This window comes from Notothenia rossii (genome assembly GCF_949606895.1).
Source record: "Notothenia rossii genome assembly, chromosome: 3".
In the NCBI taxonomy this organism is placed as follows: Eukaryota; Metazoa; Chordata; class Actinopteri; order Perciformes; family Nototheniidae; genus Notothenia; species Notothenia rossii.
The window spans coordinates 37,043,269-37,060,562 of NC_136901.1; the positions used below are offsets into that span (position 1 = coordinate 37,043,269).

The 17,294-nt window shown below is 41.6% G+C and overlaps 1 long non-coding RNA gene across 1 annotated transcript; it reads right to left on the reverse strand.

Annotated features, from left to right (window-relative positions):
- Positions 1–5,519: 5,519 nt before the first annotated feature.
- LOC307032276 lies at positions 5,520–6,623 on the reverse strand. The gene is made up of 3 exons (XR_013806208.1): positions 6,387–6,623; positions 6,128–6,253; positions 5,520–5,935 (listed from the first exon to the last, which is right to left on the reverse strand). It is a non-coding gene; the product is annotated as an uncharacterized lncRNA (long non-coding RNA).
- Between the last annotated feature and the right edge of the window lie 10,671 nt (positions 6,624–17,294).

The window sequence follows — 17,294 nt, forward strand, 5'->3', positions numbered from 1 at the left end:
ACATTTCCCAGACATATACATGTTCAGTCTGTGAGGTCAACCCTGTCTCCTAAAAATTACGTTTCCACAGAACTAAACTGCATTCTCAATTACGTTTAGCAAGAAACGTATTTTCTCCCACGTTACGTTTGTTATGAACGTATCTCAAATACGTTTATTTTCTACATATCTTCTAGAAACATATTTTCTCTCACGTTACGTTAGTTATGAACGTATCTTAAATACGTTTATGTTCTACATATATCTTTGCCATTTATTGTCTTGCTTATAATAATGATAAAAGTCATTTATAGATATCATTTTAGAGCACACCTTTGAAATCGACAATCGGGCTCGATATATGGTTAAATTAAAATCAGTAGGCAAGGCTATCATTTCGCCAGCTGTTACTCTCATGAGCGAGGCAGAAAATAATAGTTGCCAAAAAGCTGCTGTGTCGTTTATTGCACCTCAAACATTAAAACAAATCCAGAGTTACGTGTTTCTGTACTTCCTCTAAGAAGAAAGGACAGTAACAGAAGAGCTCTGTGGCTTCAGGCTTGATCGCCGTTCAAATGACAGCGTTGGTTTCCCCAGTGTTTTATCTTTTTATTTATTTGTTTTTATTTTAAATCGTATAATGTCGGACTTTTTTTCCCGAAATAGGGCTGAGAGCCTCAAAATACTGAAATCTGTATTTTTTAAAAATCTTTTCCTTCTAATTTATTATTATTTTCTAAATAACACACTGTTATTTACTCAACAATAACACACAATTATCCTTGTTTTTATTTATTCGTTTAATTCTATAATCTTGGGCTTTTTAGCATGCTTTTTAGCCGTAAATAAAGTCACCGAAAACAGACGGGATATTTCGAGATTTAGGAAGGCCGAAGACCCTACACTACCCATAATCCCCAGCTATCGTTTGGGACTACAGTCCCGTTAACAAACCCCGTGATGTTGGAGTGGCAGTGCGCCAAGGTTACGCCGAGCGTCAAACTCTTTGAAATGGAACGAAACCACGGCAGACTATTCAAAACTGGACTCGAACGTCCCCCGAGAACTACACATGCTGGCTATTGTGTTTCGCGACATGTTCTATATGACACGTCTCTTCTGGGAATTGTAGTTTTAAAATACGTTTTTCCCAAAATTAGAAGTTGACATTATTAAACTGTGTACAGCCCTGGAGGTTTAGGCGATAGGAAACACATTGGTGTGTACACATTTAAAACCTGTAATTACTAAATGGGTGAAAATCGCTTGTATCCATAATGGGCAGCATTAATATATACCCACATGACAGCTCATTGTTACTTTGTAATTCTACTCCACTAAAATTCAGAGGTTAACCTGGTATTTTTACTCCACTACATTTATTTGAGTTACTTTGCAGATTCTGAGACTTTAGTTACACCTGAGTACAATTCAGTGAAGGTGATTGTCAAATGCCAACAATCAGGAGAGATATTTGATAGTTGGTGCTTGAGAAGACTAAACATGTATCTGCAGATCTCTATTAAGAATATTAATTACTCGTTATCTCTACTAATAGTTAATTAAAGACTGTATAATGGCTATTTTGCACATCCCTTTCAAGATTTCAAGATTTTCTAAGGTGTATTGATCATTTACACAACTACGGTGTAGTTATGCAATGAATGAAAAACTTGGGTCACAGGTTCCTCATCAATATGTGTGTGTACCTCCACCATTAAACTGTAAAATGTTGCACATTTCTTATTCTATCTACATACATAAGATTATAATTAATGTGTATAATATCAGTTAAAATAAGTGCTTCAACATAGTTAAAATTGCAGGAAAGCAATATATTAGACGTTAAGTACTTTGTCAGGCTTAATATTTATCTGTAGATACCCCCAAAGCTTTTTTCTTATTTGAAAGAAGACCTTAACCTAAAGTGTTCTTTAATGTGTTAATAAAGGTTAATTCGTTTTTCTGTTTTGCACATCCTCATATTAATATCTTTGTACATCCAGCACTAAACTGTTTTATTGTAGAGATCACTTATAGTATCTTCTTGATTTTTTATATTCTATATTTCTATCATTGACCTTCTAAAAGTCTGAAAGTATGTACTCTTAATATTTTTTTCATCAAATAACATTATTCAACAAAAATAACATTATTCAACAAAAATAATTCAATAACGTGCTTTAACCACTAGGCGGTGCACACAAGGTACACACAGCATAATAATAACTTTGTATTATTAGTGTAGGACACTTATGTATGTATAACATCTGAAGATGTGTAGTTTTATTCATGTTTTTACATAATTTTACAGGATATTGCTATACTATTTCTCATGTTTTACTTCTACACATGAATATCTGATTTGTAAAACATCACAGACAGAAAGGTATATCCGTCATTTAATGGTAAGCTATTGAAATTCTGATTCCATCGATGTGTCTCCCATCACCCAAATCCCCTGACTATTCTCTCAACTCAGTATTTACATTCTTATATTCAAAGAAAATCAGTAATATCTTTAAAAACGACAAGTCCTTTTCTATCAGCTGTGCACCGTTATGGTGTAAATATAACCTATCTACCAATTGGATCAAATATAAAAGTCAGCCGAATTAGTATTGATACTGCGAGGAGACGTATTTTGTGAAAAGAAATGTAAGATGTTGTTTAATTGTTGATATCTTTATGATCCATGTCACATATCCAGTTTTGCAGTTCTTCAAGTTTGTCCAGAAGTCTTCTCATCGATAAATAAAGAACTACGGCAGATGTGTAATATTTAATGCAGCCAAACCGTGTATTACAATGCCGTTATGTGATGACTTCCAAAGAGAAAAGCAAGAACACTCGGAATAAAGTATTATTATTTTTTTTTTAATGTTTTCGGATATCATATCTTATTAACACCATATCCCAGCGTGCATTGCGGCTAAAACATCCAATTAACGAGCTTCAAGCTGAGGATCTTGGGTAATCAGTTCGGTGGGTTTGTGGTGTGTATCGCTCGAAATGTCCCGTCTGTTTCCGGTGACTTTATTTACGGCTAAAAAGCATGCTAAAAAGCCCAAGATTATAGAATTAAACGAATAAATAAAAACAAGGATAATTGTGTGTTATTGTTGAGAACAGTGTGTTTAGAAAAGAATAACAAATTAGAAGGAAAAAAAGATTTTAAAAAATACAGATTTCAGTATTTTGAGGCTCTAAGCCCCATTTATTTTCCTAACAAACGGGAAAAAAAAGTCTGACACTATACGATTTAAAATAAAAACAAATAAATAAAAAGAAAAAACACAGGCATGTAATTTACGTTAGAATAAATAGAATGGTTTTGAATAAGAGAGTAAAATCTACGTCACTTTACAGCCCCGCCCACTTTTGGGGAAACCAAAGCTGTCATTTGAACGGCGATCAAGCCTGAAGCCACAGAGATCTTTTTTTACTGTCCTTTCTTCTTAGAGGAAGTACAGAAACACGTAACTCTGGATTTGTTTTAATGTTTGAGGTGCAATAAACGACACAGCAGCTTTTTGGCATGTTAAAACTATTATTTTCTGCTTCGCTCATGAGAGTAACAGCTGGCGAAATTACAGCCTCGCCTACTGATTTTAATTTAACCATATATCGAGCCCGATTGTCGATTTCAAATGTGTGCTCTAAAATGATATTTATAAATTACTATTATCATTATTATAAGCAAGACAATAAATGGCAAAGATATGTAGAAAATAAACGTATTTAAGATACGTTAATAACAAACGTAACGTGGGAGAAAATATGTTTCTAGAAGATATGTAGAAAATAAACGTATTTGAGAGACGTTAATAACAAACGTAACGTGGGAGAAAATACGTTTCTTGTCCTATCTGTCCTTATAGACCCTTAGAGAGGAAACCCCATGGTTAAAAGGGATGGAAGATACCTCGGGGACAACAGCAAAAGAGGGAATTCATCTCTAAGGACGGACAGACGACAGACGTGCAATATGAGTTTTGTGCAACAGACAATCCGAATGAGAAAAATTATCATTTGAATGTATATTAAAACAAAGGCAGATCCAGTAAGAGCTTCCATGTAGCATAGCATTGCTAGTTTTATAAAGCCTTACCTGCCAAACAAACAGTTTTTAAGCTTTTAGACAAACTGATATTTCGTTAAAACGCTTTTTCAGGCAAGAAAATAACAACTTAGATTACCATTATATTAGTTTCTCCAAACCACTCATATTCGGGAATTTATGGCAAGGTTGAGAGCCGTGAGAAGCTGGTTGTATTGGAGAGCTGACGGTCAGCTTAAAAAAAGTACATCTCATCCATTTTTTTACAATTACTTTCACGGCCAGAACGGTGGAACTGCAAGTTTAACCATAGTGGGCCAATAGGTTACTCATACCTCATTCACACCAACGGTGTTTCAGGGCCGGTTCGGAGCTGGAGCTTGAAAAGCACCGGGTTTTCCTCTTCACACCGGAGCAGCCTCTTAGCTCCGGAATCCGGTTCATTTCGAGCACCAAAAAATTGTCCGGCCAGAGCAAAAGCACCACATACGTCACGCTTACATCGAGGCGGGGGCAGGGGCGGGATCAACTCCTGAACAACAACAAAAAGCCGGCGTTTTATCCAGTTTGTACACAACGATGGATAAACTTAACAAGCAGCAGTGGTCTACTGAAGAGACCAGCTACCTACTGGGAATCTGGTCTTCCGAAGAGGTACAGAGGAAGCTGGACCACAATAGGCCATTGTTGTCGTTGTCGGTGTCAGCTGTGAGGGGTTTCCACGCGGTTTGGCTTTTTGAAGCAGGCACGCAAACGGTTACGTCGTGACGCAAACGATGACGCAATGACGCAGCACCTGTCGGACTCTGGGCAGTGTGAAAAGAGCCGGCGCTAAACCGAAGAACCGGTTCTGAACCTGAAAAGCTCTAGCACGGAGCTTGAACCGGAGTTGCGTTGGTGTGAATGAGGTAAAAGATGGTGCCTCACCATCAAGCACCTTGTAGGATTTTAAAAAATAATAAAAAATTCTCTACAGCTTAGTTAACTTTTACATTTTCTTGCAATGCTGGCACGTATTAGTAGGCTTTTAAAAAACTGGCAATTTAGATTTTAAGGACCCAGTACAAGGTGAGATGCTATTTCTTTTTCAAAAGAACTCCCTGGAGTTCCACTTGAAAATGTACAGACAAGAGACAAGGAATGAGGATATAATAAATGACTTGTTAACAATCATTGATTTTAATTATTGATACTACAGAGTGATACTGTGGAGCTAAAACATTCATTCAAACAACACATGAATGCATGAGTGCTCCCTTTGTTTTCACCTTCGCAGAGAATATAATATACATGTATACACTAGTGTAGATTTCAAATAAAAAGTAAGCATGATAGAAGTCAACTGTATGGAGTAGGGCTGATTGTTTGAATCTGATGGAGCTTCAAATGTAAAGGCACAATGCCCTATTTCTGCAGATATTATGAAAAAGGACTGCCAACTTTGCAACATATGGAACACAATAAATCAATAATCAATGAAGACATTTTCTGACTTTTTATTGTATGAGCAACAGCTTTGTGTTTCATTACATTTTAACATGTCATGTTAGATGTTTGGAGGGCTCAGACTTTGTCAGCCACCCTCAAGCAGGATTGACTACAGATATACTGATTCTCACATTTCAGTGACCAAAAAACCACTGAAGGTGGTATGATAGTCGCCTCCCCAAACATGCGTGTTTGCACCCAGGCGCACGTACACCTGGTCTCCTTGAACAAGCTGCAGGAACACTGTGTTTCCTCCATTGTCAGCTGTGTCAAAGGTTGAAGGGTGTTCCTGAGTCATGACCACTAACTCATTGTTCTTGTAGAGCCATAATAGAGTTGCATATTTCCCTCCAGCATGAAAGAAGATGGTAAAGTAATAAACACCTGCAACCGGGGCAACGAAGATACCTGTGGAAACAACAGGCTGTTGGTCACATTTATTTTGATTAAAAAGTATTATCACAAACCATCAGCATTCTTAAGCATTCAATACGTTTTTCGACCTGTATTTTATCAGTCAGGATGGAAGTCTTCTTTTTTTCTTGATTCTTGTTGTAACGTAGTAGCTGGTAATTAACAGCATGCAGGTGACTGAGTTACCTGTGGTTGGACTGTAGGCACCACCAATGTTTGTAATCGCAGTTCCGTAGATTAAAGTTGTGTCTATGTCGAAGGGTCCAAATTGTCCTCCTCCTGGTGCTGCACTGAATATCACTGTTTTCTTTTCTATACAAAGCAAAACATTGTAATCACACTATTGTTATTTGTTGTATTTCCACACTTTTCCAGTTGTTAACTTCATCACAAAACATTCTACACTAAAGTCCATAAATCTTCCCGGGTCAAAGTTTCACTCTACCTTTGCTCTTCAGTTCAAGAATCTGGTTTTCACTGTCCTTCAGTCTGGTTTCCATGGCCTTTAGTTTCTCACTTACTTCACAAGCATTGCATGACTGTGTACCACTGGCATTATCACCTTCCTGGGCCAAAATTAAGCCACTAAACAGCAACTCAATCAGCACAATGGTCAATTTCATTTTGTAAGTTGATACAAGTCGCTCAGTCCCCTGAACTTTAAAGGATGTGATCCCTCTGGCTGCTTTTATGTTGTTTAAAGGGACCTGTTAATGTTTAACATCATTTTTGATAAAAGGGTTATTTTGCAATAAGAAAATATTATTGAACGCATTTTCTGGCAATCCGTTAATCATTGACAGCCGAGAGAAATGTTAACAAAAAAACTTATGGTCAGGCACATAAACAGAACGCAGACTACAGATATGACTAATGACATGCAGCACAAAACACATGAAACATTGTTTCTGCATCTAGAAAAATCATATCCCTATTCACTCTTTTCTGGAAATTATTTTGACCAAAAACACTAAAGGTGGTGCCATTGATTCCCCAAACGTTTGTATTTGAACTTAAGTTCACCAACAACTGGTCCTGTGTCTGTCTACAGATGCATGAACCCTGCATTTGCCCAGTTATCTGCCCCATCATGCAATGTGCTGTGGTCAAAGGTCGGCACAATGTGCTGATTCCTCTCAAGGAGAGTTAGTGTTACGTGGTTATGTCATTTGCAACATATTAAAAGTGCATTGATACCTGTGGAAATATTAGTTCTGACACAGCTTTGAGACATAATATACTTAGACTACAAAACCAGTGCAATTCTTCGTCTGGGCAATACTCTGCATTATTCTACAACTGTGCAAAGCACAGATTAGTCTGAAGGGAAGGACCTTGGTTTGCAGGTAGGCGACTTGGCCTGCCTTTACAAACAAAACAAAGTTAGTCTCCCCTAACTTTAAAAGCTCCAAAACCATAATGGGAGTCAGAATTTATTTAATTTACATTTTATGGATAATATTTAAATACTTAATACCTATATATTCTAAGGAGGCCCAGATCCCCAACATAAATGCAGTGTTTGCTCTCTTTAGGATAAGATCAAGCATGACGATTAACCTCTTTGTAAGCTATGAGAAACATTTCTATCCAGTTTGGTTGACTTTTGCCTTTTGTTGCCGTACTGAATAACAGCAAACTGTTAACTGTCCTTTTTTAACAGTTGCTTTAGATATCCTGGGTAAAAAAAGAAAAGTCACTGTGAACTGTGCAGCATAAAGAACTTAAAAAAGCAATCACTAAAGAAGGCATTTTCAGACTCTTTATTGTTAGAGCAACAGCTTTGTGTTTCATTACATTTGAACATTTCATGTTAATAGATGTTTGGAGAGCTCAGAGTTTCTGACAACAGACAGAAACCACATTCCAGCAAAGGAAGAAGGAAGCCTTAATCGTCCCACAGAGGGGACATGTGCCATCATTTGACCCCCTCTAGTGTTAGGAGCAGTGGGCTGCCTTATGTACAGCGCCCAGGGAGCAGTGTATGGAACGGTGCCTTGCTCAAGGACACCTCTGGAGCACTTGGTCTTTCAGGGACTTGAACCGGTGACTTTTCGTGTTCCAAAACACGGACTTCTCCACCACCGCCCCAAGATAAAGTTGATGCAAGGACACAGGGTTCAACTTCTTGTGAAAGCTGACGATTACTGCCGAGAAGCTTGTTGGAGAACATTATTGAGTAAGAGTGTTGTTTTGGAGCTGTTCACTGTCCCTTTAGACCAAATATGGTATTCTTTGTCAAGTTGTGTGACCTCCCCTCAACCACAATGCTGACTTCTGACAGGGAAGTTGATGGTGTTATCAATAATAAAGATCAACCATGTCACGATGACAGGCAGATTGTGATCCAACAAAATGCTGCAAAGCATCAACATGACCAAAAACATTGTTTTTTTTTGTTAAGAGTGTTGTTTTGTCCCTCCAGACTAAATAATGTCTTCTTAGTCAAGTTGTCTGGACCCCCCTCAACCCCAATGCTTGTGAGCATATCAGGCAGATTGAGGGCCAATTACAGACTGACAATAAACAAGAAAAGATGTATCTTTAAGATCTCTCCTACGAACTCAACGGTTAATCTGTAACATCAACTGCTCTCCAGACAACTTCTGCAAAAGCTCTCTGTTTCCAGCTAAACGTTAAGAAACCCCACTTTACAGCTGTCATTCTGCAAGATGGGGTTGTAAAACAAGTATGTATTAAAAAGTAGTAATTCCTGCTGGGTATTTTTTTGCATACAGATCCAACAAAAAAATAATATATTATCTTACAAGATTGTCCTTCCCGGGAAACTTTGGGTTGTTCCCCATTATTGTGACGACTGGGAGCAAGTGCCTCCCCAAATCATGGAGTTTGAATATCCTGGGGTCATGATGAGGATAGTTGGATTATGAAATCGACAGGAGAATTGGTTTGGCTTCTGTCGTGGTGGGAGCGTTGCACTCAGCAGTTTTTGGGAATATAAAGCTAGCTGAGCCAGAAGGCAAAGATTTTAACATTCCCATTGATCAACCTTCTAAACCCAACCCGGACCCCAACCCTAACCCTTCCAACCATTAACAAGGTTGGAAGGGTTAGAGGGGCCACAGAGAGGTGGTTTTCCCAGTCCCTCTCCTGGAGGTATGAAATAACCTAAGCTCCATGAGAGGGAGATATGCTGGAGGTCATTAGGCCGTCCTTTGGGGCTCTTTGAGGTGCTACAGAGAGGTGCTTTTTGCGGTCTGTGTCCTGGAGGTGTGAAAAACCTGTTTGCCCGTGTTAGGAAGACAGGCTGGAGCTGCTTCAGGTGTCTGTGAGCAGCCACAGAGAGGTGCTTTTAACGGTGTATTTCATGGAAGTCTGACATGAGCAGAGTGTGCATGTGAGGGAGAGATGCTGGAGCTGCTTCGGGGGTCTGTGAGCAGCCACAGAGAGGTGCTTTTAACGGTGCCATGTCACCCCCTCTCCAGCCCCTGGGAGCTCCCCGGGGTCCTGGAGAGGCATTTTCAGGCTTATCTCTGCACTTTCCCCCCTACACATGAATTTGAAATGGATAATTTTGGATGTAAATGGTCCATCGTATCATTACTATGGGTCTCTGAAACAATCAGACTTTTACCACACTGTTAGCAGAGTTTATTCCGATTTTTAGCACTCTTTTCCCCGCAGAAACTAGTTTAAATCACCGTTGTCACTATGGTGGGGATTTAGGAATGTACCTGTGTGTGGTGCGGAGCTTCCCTGCACTTTAAATCCATTGATTTGCCCTTTTTTTGTTGTATTTTTTACTGTTAATGCACTGTGCTCCCTGGGATGATGTGCCCTCCTGTGGGGACACATGAGAACTGCACTCAAATCACTTTGTGCTTTTTAAACGGTTTAAAATAGTTTTTCCACTTTTAAAAAACGCTTTCTGCCCTGGATATAAATTCTAATCATTATTACCATGATGGAGGGGCTGCAGGAACACTTTCCCCGCCATGCAAACACTTATTCCTGGGTAAAATAATCCATTTGTTTCTGCCTGCTTTCCGTCGGCACCTGGCAGTCATTTCAAACGGTTTAAAATAGTTTTTCCACTTTTAAAAACCGCTTTCTGCCCTGGAAATCATTTCTAATCATTATTATTATTATATTCTCCGCCTTTCAGAGACCTAGTGCTGGGTAAAAAAGCCATGTGCACCACCCTGGATCTCTGCATGTGTGTGTGCCTGTGAGTCTCTGGCTACTGTCCACATGCAAGCATTCTTCCAGGTAATGTCTGAGAGTAATTTCAAATTGTTTCAAACTGCTCTGGGTGTGCGCCATCCGTGGAGTCTCCCCGCTCTCACCCCCTCTGTTCTCAGTGCTTTTCTCCGCCTTTCAGAGGCCTATTGCTGGGTAAAAAAGCCATGTGCACTGCCCTGGATCTTTGCATGTGTGTGTGCCTGTGAGTCTCTGGCTACTGTCCACATGCAAGCATTCTTCCAGGTAATGTCTGAGAGTCATTTCAAATGGTTTCAAACTGCTCTGGGTGTGCGCCATACGTGGAGTCTCCCCGCTCTCACCCCCTCTGTTCTCATCGCTTTTCTCCGCCTTTCAGAGACCTATTGCTGGGTAAAAAAGCCATGTGCACCGCCCTGGATCTCTGCATGTGTGGGTGCCTGTGAGTCTCTGGCTACTGTCCACATGCAAGCATTTTTCCAGGTAATGTCTGAGAGTCATTGCAAATGGTTTCAAACTGTTCTGGGTGTGCGCCATCCGTGGAGTCTCCCCGCTTTTCAGAGACGTATTGCTGGGTAAAAAAGCCATGTGCACCGTCCTGGATCTCTGCATGTGTGTGTGCCTGTGAGTCTCTGACTACTGTCCACATGCAAGCATTCTTCCAGGTAATGTCTGAGAGTCATTTCAAATGGTTTCAAACTGCTCTGGGTGTGCGCCATCCGTGGAGTCTCCCCGCCTTTCAGAGACCTATTGCTGGGTAAAAAAGCCATGTGCACCGCCCTGGATCTCTGCATGTGTGTGTGCCTGTGAGTCTCTGGCTACTGTCCACATGCAAGCATTCTTCCAGGTAATGTCTGAGAGTCATTTCAAATGTTTGAAACTGCTCTGGGTTTGCGCCATCCGTGGAGTCTCCCCGCTCTCACCCCCTCTGTTCTCAGTGCTTTTCTCCGCCTTTCAGAGACCTATTGCTGGGTAAAAAAGCCATGTGCACCGCCCTGGATCTTTGCATGTGTGTGTGTGCCTGTGAGTCTCTGACTACTGTCCACAAGCAAGCATTCTTCCAGGTAATGTCTGAGAGTAATTTCAAATGGTTTCAAACTGCTCTGGGTGTGCGCCATCCGTGGAGTCTCCCCGCCTTTCAGAGACCTATTGCTGGGTAAAAAAGCCATGTGCACCGCCCTGGATCTCTGCATGTGTGTGTGCCTGTGAGTCTCTGGCTACTGTCCACATGCAAGCATTCTTCTAAGTAATGTCTGAGAGTCATTTCAAATGGTTTCAAACTGCTCTGGGTGTGCGCCATCCTTGGAGTCTCCCCGCTCTCACCCCCTCTGTTCTCAGTGCTTTTCTCCGCCTTTCAGAGACCTATTGCTGGGTAAAAAAGCCATGTGCACCGCCCTGGATCTTTGCATGTGTGTGTGCCTGTGAGTCTCTGGCTACTGTCCACATGTAAGCATTCTTCCAGGCAATGTCTGAGAGTCATTTCAAATGGTTTCAAACTGCTCTGGGTGTGCGCCATCCGTTGAGTCTCCCCGCCTTTCAGAGACCTATTGCTGGGTAAAAAAGCCATGTGCACCGCCCTGGATCTCTGCATGTGTGTGTGCCTGTGAGTCTCTGGCTACTGTCCACATGCAAGCATTCTTCCAGGTAATGTCTGAGAGTCATTTCAAATGGTTTCAAACTGCTCTGGGTGTGCGCCATCCGTGGAGTCTCCCCGCCTTTCAGAGACCTATTGCTGGGTAAAAAAGCCATGTGCACCGCCCTGGATCTCTGCATGTGTGTGTGCCTGTGAGTCTCTGGCTACTGTCCACATGCAAGCATTCTTCCAGGTAATGTCTGAGAGTCATTTCAAATGGATTCAAACTGCTCTGGGAGTGCGCCATGAGTGGAGTCTCCCCGCCTTTCAGAGACCTATTGCTGGGTAAAAAAGCCATGTGCACCGCCCTGGATCTCTGCATGTGTGTGTGCCTGTGAGTCACTGGCTACTGTCCACATGCAAGCATTCTTCCAGGTAATGTCTGAGAGTCATTTCAAATGTTTGAAACTGCTCTGGTTTTGCGCCATCCGTGGAGTCTCCCCGCTCTCACCCCCTCTGTTCTCAGTGCTTTTCGCCACCTTTCAGAGACCTATTGCTGGGTAAAAAAGCCATGTGCACCGCCCTGGATCTTTGCATGTGTGTGTGTGCCTGTGAGTCTCTGACTACTGTCCACATGCAAGCATTCTTCCAGGTAATGTCTGAGAGTAATTTCAAATGGTTTCAAACTGCTCTGGGTGTGCGCCATCCGTGGAGTCTCCCCGCCTTTCAGAGACCTATTGCTGGGTAAAAAAGCCATGTGCACCGCCCTGGATCTCTGCATGTGTGGGTGCCTGTGAGTCTCTGGCTACTGTCCACATGCAAGCATTCTTCTAAGTAATGTCTGAGAGTCATTTCAAATGGTTTCAAACTGCTCTGGGTGTGTGCCATCCGTGGAGTCTCCCCACTCTCACCCCCTCTGTTCTCAGTGCTTTTCTCCGCCTTTCAGAGACCTATTGCTGGGTAAAAAAGCCATGTGCACCGCCCTGGATCTTTGCATGTGTGTGTGCCTGTGAGTCTCTGGCTACTGTCCACATGTAAGCATTCTTCCAGGTAATGTCTGAGAGTCATTTGAAATGGTTTCAAACTGCTCTGGGTGTGCGCCATCCGTTGAGTCTCCCCGCCTTTCAGAGACCTATTGCTGGGTAAAAAAGCCATGTGCACCGCCCTGGATCTCTGCATGTGTGTGTGCCTGTGAGTCTCTGGCTACTGTCCACATGCAAGCATTCTTCCAGGTAATGTCTGAGAGTAATTTCAAATGGTTTCAAACTGCTCTGGGTGTGCGCCATCCGTGGAGTCTCCCCGCCTTTCAGACACCTATTGCTGGGTAAAAAAGCCATGTGCACTGCCCTGGATATCTGCATGTGTGTGTGCCTGTTAGTCTCTGGCTACTGTCCACATGCAAGCATTCTTCCAGGTAATGTCTGAGAGTAATTTCAAATGGTTTCAAACTGCTCTGGGTGTGCGCCATCCGTGGAGTCTCCCCGCCTTTCAGAGACCTATTGCTGGGTAAAAAAGCCATGTACACCGCCCTGGATCTCTGCATGTGTGTGTGCCTGTGAGTCTCTGGCTACTTTCCACATGCAAGCATTCTTCTAAGTAATGTCTGAGAGTCATTTCAAATGGTTTCAAACTGCTCTGGGTGTGCGCAATCCGTTGAGTCTCCCCGCCTTTCAGAGACGTATTGCTGGGTAAAAAAGCCATGTGCACCGCCCTGGATCTCTGCATGTGTGTGTGCCTGTGAGTCTCTGGCTACTGTCCACATGCAAGCATTCTTCCAGGTAATGTCTGAGAGTCAATTCAAATGGTTTCAAACTGCTCTGGGTGTGCGCCATCCGTGGAGTCTCCCCGCCTTTCAGACACCTATTGCTGGGTAAAAAAGCCATGTGCACTGCCCTGGATCTCTGCATGTGTGTGTGCCTGTTAGTCTCTGGCTACTGTCCACATGCAAGCATTCTTCCAGGTAATGTCTGAGAGTAATTTCAAATGGTTTCAAACTGCTCTGGGTGTGCGCCATCCGTGGAGTCTCCCCGCTCTCACCCCCTCTGTTCTCAGTGCTTTTCTCCGCCTTTCAGAGACCTATTGCTGGGTAAAAAAGCCATGTGCACCGCCCTGGATCTTTGCATGTGTGTGTGCCTGTGAGTCTCTGGCTACTGTCCACATGCAAGCATTCTTCCAGGTAATGTCTGAGAGTCATTTCAAATGGTTTCAAACTGCTCTGGGTGTGCCCCATCCGTGGAGTCTTCCCGCCTTTCAGAGACCTATTGCTGGGTAAAAAAGCCATGTGCACCACCCTGGTTCTCTGCACGTGTGTGTGCCTGTGAGTCTGAGGCCCTGACAGCACTCTGCTGAGGCCCTGACCGCAGCGACTCGGCCGTTTTTACCTGCTTGTCCATTTGGTGTTCACGAAACGGACAGATCCACCATTTTCCCACTAAAAATTATTTTTAATCATTATCTTTGCATTTAAATGATTGATGCTATCATTAATATGGTTCCTTAACACAATGCACATAGTCTGGAGCAGCGACTCGGCCGTTTTTACCTGCTTGTCCATTTGGCTATTCAAATGTTAACGAAACGGACGGATTTCCGTCCATTTGGCTATCAGAATGTTAACGAAATGGACAGATCCACAGTTTTCCCCCTAAAAATGATTTTTAATCATTATTTTTGCATTTAAATGATTGATGTTATCATTAATATGGTTCCTTAACACAATACACATAGTCTGGAGCTCACTGGGGTCCTGCATATGCTTTAATCAGGCTTGTCCATTTAGCCATTCAAATGTTAACGAAACGGACGGATTATTTGGCTATTCAAATGTTAACGAAACGGAGAGAATTCCGTGCACATCAGCGGCTGTCGGATTAAAACAGTTTAATGCACTTTTAACACTCATGCAGCCAGGATTCCTGCTCCTGGATCTCTGCATGTGTGTGTGCCTGTGAGTCTGAGGCCCTGACAGCAGTGATTAGGGAGGGGGGGCTGCAGTAACACCTTCCCCGCCTTTCAGAGACTTTTTGCTGGGTAGAAAAGCCATGTACATTTCATTTCATTTCAAACCTTTATTTAGACAGATTAGTCCCTTGAGATCATCGATCTCATTTACAAGGGAGACCTGCATCATTTAGTTCCACATGAAACATAAAAACAACATACAAACAACAGAGGATATCATATTTACATATTCAACATTTACAAATACCCAGAGTGTCAGAAAGCATTTCATTTAGACATGCCTTAAATACATTCAAAGAAATAAAAATGCTCAATTTCAATTTTGCCTGTAGACTGTTCCAAGCAAGTGGAGCTGCGCACATAAAAGCTGTCTTACCTAAGATAGTCCTTACTCTTGGCACATCTAACAAGACTATATCCTGTGATCGCAGACAATAGCTGCTTGCAACTTTCTGCTTTATCAATGAACAGATATAATACGGGAGTTTGCCCAACATAGCTTTATAGATAAAAGTGTACCAGTGACTGAGCCTCCGTACAGTCAGTGATGGTAAACCTGCCTTGGTATACAATGTACAGTGATGAGTAAGTGCTTTACAGTTAGTGACAAATCTCAGAGCACTATGATACGCAGCATCTAGTTTGCTTAGGTAGTTGGCAGGTGCATTCATATACAGCAGATCACCATAGTCCAGCACAGGTAAAAAGGTCACAGTGACTAGCCTTTTCCTGGCCTCAAGCGAGAAACAGGACTTATTCCTGAAAAAGAAACCTAGCCTAACCCTCAGTTTTTTAAGCAGGTTATTGACATGAAGTTTAAAAGAGAGACAGTCATCAAGCAAGATACCAAGGTATTTGTAACAGGCAACAACTTCAAGTTTTGTTCCTTGCGTTGATACAATATCTAAAACAGGCTCTGGTGACTTTTTAGCTTTTGAAAAGAGCATTATCTTGGTTTTATCCACATTTAAAAGAAGCTTTAGTTCAGAGAGCTGAGTCTGAATAATGTTAAAAACAGCCTGTAATTTAACAACCGCCTCCTGAATGGAGGGACCTGCACAATACATCACGGTATCGTCCGCATAAAAATGTAAAGTAGCTTCATCCACATTTTCACCTAAACTGTTGATATATATGGAGAATAAAAGTGGACCTAAAACAGAACCTTGAGGAACACCATTAGCAATGTTTAACCACTCAGAAGACAGCCCATCAAAGTGAACACATTGGGACCTTTCAGAGAGGTAGTTCACAAACCACCCCACTGCATGGCTGGATATGCCAGTACTGAGTAGCCTCTGTTTTAAGACACGATGATCAACGGTGTCAAACGCTTTGGAAAGGTCAATAAACAGAGCTGCACAACTCTGTTTATTATCTAGCATACTAGTAATATCATTTGCCACTTTCATTGTTGCAGTGATGGTGCTATGTTTCTTCCTGAAGCCTGACTGATGTTTAGACAGGATATCATTTATACATAAAAACTCCTTTACTTGTTCACTCACAAGTCGTTCGAGCACCTTAGCCAAAACTGACAATTTAGAGATTGGCCTATAGTTATTTAAAATAGTTGCCTCCCCTCCTTTCAGTAGAGGCAGGACATAAGCAGACTTCCATACTTTAGGAATTGTATTTGTGCTGAGGGAGAGGTTAAAAAGAGAAGTAAGAGGTGGAGCAATAAAATCTGCAGCTATCTTTAAAAAGAAAGGTTCTACGTTGTCCGGGCCAGCCGGTTTCTTAGGATCTAACTTGGATAAAGCTTCATGGACAATACCAACAGTTAAAGGAGTAAAACTGAAAGGGTTTTCCAGACCACATTGTTCAGAGTCAAGGACTGGAGCGTTCACAGAAGCAGAAGCACAGTCAGTGACAGAATCAAACAGAGAGCCACAAGAGACAAAATGCTTATTAAAGCAATTTAGCATGGTGGCCCTGTCTGATATAATGCCAGATGCTGTGGTGAGGTACGGAGGTAGCTCATTTGGGATATCACCAGTGGAAATCGATTTTATGGCTTTCCAAAATTTACTAGGATTATTCAGGTTTTCTGTGGTAACTGACAAATAGTACTTTGACTTAGCACTTTTGACATTTGAAGTAAAGCTATTCCTTAGCTGCCTAAAGCGTAGCCATTCTACCTCTGAGCCTGATTTCCTAGCCTTTGCCCAGGCATTGTTTCTCTCATGAAGGAGACTGGACATTTCAGCAGAAAACCAGGGATTGTTTCGTCCCTTCACTCTAAATTTACGCAGAGGTGCATGTTTATCTATAATTTTTATAAAACCAAGATAAAAATAAGACCATGCAGTTTCTACATCAGCACACAGATCGATTTTTCCCCAATCAAAATCAAACAGATCATGTAAAAAACCCTGCTCCACTAAGTGTTTTTTATCTCTCTTTGTGATGATGCGTGGTTTAACTTTTTGGACCTTAGTGTCCCTAATTGTGGCTACAACACAGTGGTCACTCACATCATTAGCAAATACTCCCACAGATGAGTATTTATATGGAACATTTGTTAAAATTAGATCAATTAAGGAGGATTTATTTGGGGACTTAATATTTGGGCGAGTAGGACTGTCTATAATCTGAGTAATGTTCAAAGAGGTACACAGGTTTTTAAAATCCTCTGAC